We start from the raw sequence: 5,669 nt of genomic DNA, 5'->3' as shown, positions 1-5,669 counted from the left end.
TATTGACTAGCCTACAACTTGGATAATAATCCAAAATGTTTTCCACCTGCAGCGCACATTACACACATTGATGAATGTCACTAACATGTTGTATTGAAATTGATTGAAAATGAACTTAATTATTTGTATTTCTTTTTAGATGAAAGTATTTTTAATATAAAATGACGGATGTATTGAAATTTCCTTTCTCCCAATAAAACCTTGCCCTAATTTACTGATTTGTTTACTGATTATTGTTGGGTTTATTTAGTAATGTAGTCCTCAATTTTTATTTATTTATTTTTTTTCATCAAAATGAGGAAAAATTAATGTTTGGTAATATAATTTTAAACCTACACACATAAATGACCGTTATCAGCGCTTCAGCACGTGATTAATTATAACCAATGAGACCGCTGGAACGTAGAGAGTCACCCATCCGCTTTTGACTTCCGTTATTGCGTCCCTCAGGTAAGCGTCTCAAATTTCTGATAAATATTTGAAGATTTATTTTTAAAATTTGCAAAAAAAATAATCGAAATAGTTGTGAATTAATTAATTGGGACTGATTCAAGTATTAATTGTTGCTGTTTAAACTATAAACTGGCCGACTAGCCACAACTGCTATTCTGAGGTAATTTCTGAAGTAATTGAAGTTATTTATGAATTTGCATCCTTTTATTGTTGTTGCTATTATTGTCATTTTAAAAACGAAATGGCCGAGTTATGGATCTGGGGCGGGTTAAGTCGATACATATTGGACAAGTTATTAAACGTGTAACGTTATATTTTAATCAGGAACAAAACACCACATTTTAAAGAAATTAGCAACAAATGTAAGATACAGCTTACACCTGTACGGTCGTAATTAAACAACGTCCCTCAGGACTTTTAGCTGAAAAGTGTGTACAGTTGGACAAATATTGATGAATTTTCATCAATTCAGTTTACTTGACTTTTATTTTGAGAGCCGTATTACTAGTTTTTTTTTTCACCGGATGAGAAGAGCCGTGTCTAGAACAACTCAAACAGCGAGTAAACACGGCGTAGCCGGACGCCTCCGGTGTGGGTTCACTCACGGAACATAATGTGTTTTAAAAACGTGACGCGGCGTGAGGCGATACCACGGGTCTCGTCCGGTGACCGACCGTCTGTATTTCACGAATCACACATATCGCTGTAACGTTTGCTGCATAAATATATATTGACGTATTGACTGAAGAAAGATGCATACAATAAACATCCAAGGGCAGCAATATATGGTTTGTCTGTTCTTTAAGTTATCTCGTGTATTTTCAAAAGTAATATTTCATAATAGTTATAATGCAATATAATGGACAGCGCTTATCAATGTGTATTAGCCTAATATTAATTATTTTGTCTCATTTAATAATAAGCTTAATCAAATAAAAAATGTAAGTTGTTTTAATCAGTCAATGGCATTTTAAGTGAGTTTTGAGCAAAATCATAACATAATGCTCACATTTCTATTGCAAAAGCAACTAAAGCTAGTCTACTTGACTGGCAAACATTAATAATGCCATTTATTTTTATTTTTAGTGGAAGCTCATGTCCATTCATGCATACCATTATAATCTGATCTATTTCTCCCTTTTCCTTGTGTGCAAAAAAGCTGCTGCTCCTGTTGTGTAAGTATTTGACAGCCTGACAGATCATCATTTATTTCTCATAGCTAAAAAACCTACTTTCACTAGCTTCAAATTATATAAAAGCTGAGATAAAATGATTTGCAGAGATAAAGAACATGGACATAAATTATGTGTTTTTGCTTTTGTGTACCTTAATTTTTTGCTTTTTCATAACTTTTTGTGGTAAATTAACATAATTGTATCTTTATATTGAGATATATATATATATATTAATGATATATATTCTTTTTAGATTAACTCATATGTTCTGTGATGTTTTCTTACCTCTAGACTTCTGAAAGCAGTTTGTAGCACATTGCTTGTGCTAAGTAAGTATCCTTTTTGGTTCACTCTTTCCAAGTTCTCACACATCAAAATAATATAACATTTAACATAGTTTTTGGTGATTTATTTATTTTTTCCCTTTACAGGAGCCAACATCCAGTCTTGACAAACCCAAAGGCTCTTTTAAGAGCCATCCACTCTGCATTACAGGTGTGTACATATTTGTTGCTGTCATTTTACTATTTATTTGGTGTCATTCAAATGTTAAGTTTGTATGTTACTTTACTACTGCTTTTCAGAGACCATTTCGGTGAAGCTCACCATGTAAGTACTACTGTAATGCTAGTTTGTGTTGGCGATTAGCACTGTATACATTTAGGTTCTCCTGATTCGAGATTAATGTTTGATTGCTCGAAAGTTTTAAAATCACTGCAGTATGTTAATACATTATTATGGAGCAACATAAACCTTTGGTGTAACAATGTTAAACATTTAAAATTACACACATTGTTTGCTTTATCTTCATAGTAAATAAGAAATGCTGCAGGCTGTTGAAATGTAACTTTTGTTTGTTTTTCTTTTTTTTTTCTTTTTTCTTGTTCGCAGCATTGGTCACACCTGGTGAAGCTCACCATGTAAGTACTACTGTAATGCTAGTTTGTGTTGACAATTAGTACTGTATACATTTAGGTTCTCCTGATTCGAGATTAATGTTTGATTGCTCGAAAGTTTTAAAATCACTGCAGTATGTTAATACATTATTATGGAGCAACATAAACCTTTGGTGTAACAATGTTAAACATTTAAAATTACACACATTGTTTGCTTTATCTTCATAGTAAATAAGAAATGCTGCAGGCTGTTGAAATGTAACTTTTGTTTGTTTTTCTTTTTTTTTTCTTTTTTCTTGTTCGCAGCATTGGTCACACCTGGTAAAGCTCACCATGTAAGTACTACTGTAATGCTAGTTTGTGTTGACGATTAGCACTGTATACATTTAGGTTCTCTTGATTCGAGATTAATGTTTGATTGCTCGAAAGTTTTAAAATCATTGCAGTATGTTAATACATTATTATGGAGCAACATAAACCTTTGGTGTAACAATGTTAAACATTTAAAATTACACACATTGTTTGCTTTATCTTCATAGTAAATAAGAAATGCTGCAGGCTCTTGAAATGTAACTTTTGTTTGTTTTTCTTTTTTATTTATTTTTTCTTGTTCGCAGCATTGGTCACACCTGGTGAAGCTCACCATGTAAGTACTACTGTAATGCTAGTTTGTGTTGACAATTAGTACTGTATACATTTAGGTTCTCTTGATTAAGATTAATGTTTGATTGCTCGAAAGTTTTAAAATCACTGCAGTATATTTATACTTTACTATGGGACAAAATAATAAATCATAAAGAAAATTGTACAATGTAAACTTAAACAAAAATGTGGTCTTGAGGACTTTTTTTTAACTGTTAACAAATCTAAATTGTCTTTTTTTTCTTCCTTTTTTTGTCTACAGTAAATTGTTCGTCTTGTCCATCTAGGTAAGTATGATTGTTAAACGTAGGGGTTATAGTTAAAGTAGGGATTATTGATTACTTAGATCAGCAAAAAACTCATTCAACTTTGTCTTCAAGTAACCCTTGACTTTAAAATATAAACACTATTTATTTGGTGTCATTCAAACGTTAAGTTTGTATGTTACTTTACTACTGCTTTTCAGGGACCATTTCGGTGAAGCTCACCATGTAAGTACTACTGTAATGCTAGTTTGTGTTGACGATTAGCACTGTATACATTTAGGTTCTCCTGATTCGAGATTAATGTTTGATTGCTCGAAAGTTTTAAAATCATTGCAGTATGTTAATACATTATTATGGAGCAACATAAACCTTTGGTGTAACAATGTTAAACATTTAAAATTACACACATTGTTTGCTTTATCTTCATAGTAAATAAGAAATGCTGCAGGCTCTTGAAATGTAACTTTTGTTTGTTTTTCTTTTTTTTTTCTTTTTTCTTGTTCGCAGCATTGGTCACACCTGGTGAAGCTCACCATGTAAGTACTACTGTAATGCTAGTTTGTGTTGACAATTAGTACTGTATACATTTAGGTTCTCTTGATTAAGATTAATGTTTGATTGCTCGAAAGTTTTAAAATCACTGCAGTATATTTATACTTTACTATGGGACAAAATAATAAATCATAAAGAAAATTGTACAATGTAAACTTAAACAAAAATGTGGTCTTGAGGACTTTTTTTTAACTGTTAACAAATCTAAATTGTCTTTTTTTTCTTCCTTTTTTTGTCTACAGTAAATTGTTCGTCTTGTCCATCTAGGTAAGTATGATTGTTAAACGTAGGGGTTATAGTTAAAGTAGGGATTATTGATTACTTAGATCAGCAAAAAACTCATTCAACTTTGTCTTCAAGTAACCCTTGACTTTAAAATATGAACACATTATAGGCAGACTGCAAGAACAATGTAAATGGCTATACATCAAACACTGCACAAACTGATTCCATTGTTCTATACTCACTGTTACAGCTGTGCAAGATAATCCAGGCTTTACTACAAATATTAAGTAACTTGTTCATGCATCCAAAACCATGATTGGATTGCAATGCAATGACAATGTAGTACAATTATTTAATCATTAAATGTAAATATGAAAAGTGTGTATGTATGTATGTATGTATACATATCTATCTATACATATCTATAGGCATATTTGTTTAAGAATGTAACTAATTTGTTGTTGTTTTTTCTCTGTTTGTGTGTTGTCTATCCTGTCCTGTCCTGTCCTGTCCTGTCAATACCTTATATCCTTTTTCACTCCAACCTTTGTCTTGCTTGTTTGCTTAAACCTTTGCCGGTTTCTTACTTTCTCTTCACAAACAAACAAAATAACTGGCCTGGCCTTTCCAAACGCTGCTGCTCTGCTTGCTGCTTGCTTGCTTGCACCCCAAACGCAACCTATCTGCACTCTCCCCATGCAAAACATTCCAAACGCACCTAAGCAGCTTGCTAACGCACCTTAAAAAAAGACCCAGAATCCCAAAAAACAGAAGCCCAAACTTTGAATCCAAAAAAACAGAACCCAAAACACCCAAACCCAAAAAAACAGAACCCAAAACACCCAAACCAAAAACACCCAAACCTAACCCCCAAACTTAACCCCCAAACTTGAACCCATTTTTACAGTGCTGAAAGAAGGACGTGCTGTAGTTCCAGTCTGCCCTGCTGCCTTCTTGATCAACGCTGATCTGAGGACTACGTTGGAAAATCAGCAACAGCAAAACACATTTGTTTAATAACCAGCTGTTTTCCTTCACATAGTGTTCATTTTCTAGTCTTGTCTGGATCACATATTAAACTTTTGTATCACTGACTGCTTTAAATCTTTTTTCATTAAGAAGTCCACTTTCTGTTCGGTTGTTGTAACATTGATCTATATTGTATTAATTGATTTCACAACTGACATTATCATTTGGGTGACATTTTATACACCATTTTAATATATTTTTGGTGATATTCGTTTGAGCAGTTTAGTTCTGTATCTCAGCTTGTGCAGTCTTATATAGTGTATTCAACTCTACAGTGTTTTAGTTCTATTTCATATAGAAGTTAAATACCTTGAGCGAGATTACCTGTTTTAACATTGTATTAATTCAGTTGCTCTGTCCTTTTATAGCACATTCTGTCTATATATTTACCTTTACTGTTTACTGACAACGCTACAGTATATTTGTAGTTA

At 32.5% G+C, this 5,669-nt stretch overlaps 1 long non-coding RNA gene across 10 annotated transcripts; it reads left to right on the top strand.

The window, feature by feature from the left end:
* The first annotated feature begins 568 nt into the window (after positions 1-568).
* LOC128519076 (uncharacterized) lies at positions 569-5,303 on the top strand. 10 transcript variants are annotated; one of them, XR_008357813.1, is made up of 11 exons: positions 1,409-1,628; positions 1,920-1,957; positions 2,060-2,123; positions 2,213-2,237; positions 2,831-2,859; positions 3,142-3,170; positions 3,429-3,453; positions 3,633-3,657; positions 3,940-3,968; positions 4,227-4,251; positions 4,936-5,303. It is a non-coding gene; the product is annotated as an uncharacterized LOC128519076 (long non-coding RNA). The 10 variants fall into 10 exon arrangements; XR_008357816.1 differs by having other exon boundaries at positions 4,933-4,959; XR_008357815.1 differs by lacking the exon at positions 3,940-3,968.
* The last annotated feature ends 366 nt before the right edge of the window (positions 5,304-5,669 follow it).

The sequence above is a fragment of the Clarias gariepinus genome, chromosome 3 (genome assembly GCF_024256425.1).
Source record: "Clarias gariepinus isolate MV-2021 ecotype Netherlands chromosome 3, CGAR_prim_01v2, whole genome shotgun sequence".
In the NCBI taxonomy this organism is placed as follows: Eukaryota; Metazoa; Chordata; class Actinopteri; order Siluriformes; family Clariidae; genus Clarias; species Clarias gariepinus.
This window is presented reverse-complemented; position numbering and strand designations above follow the sequence as displayed.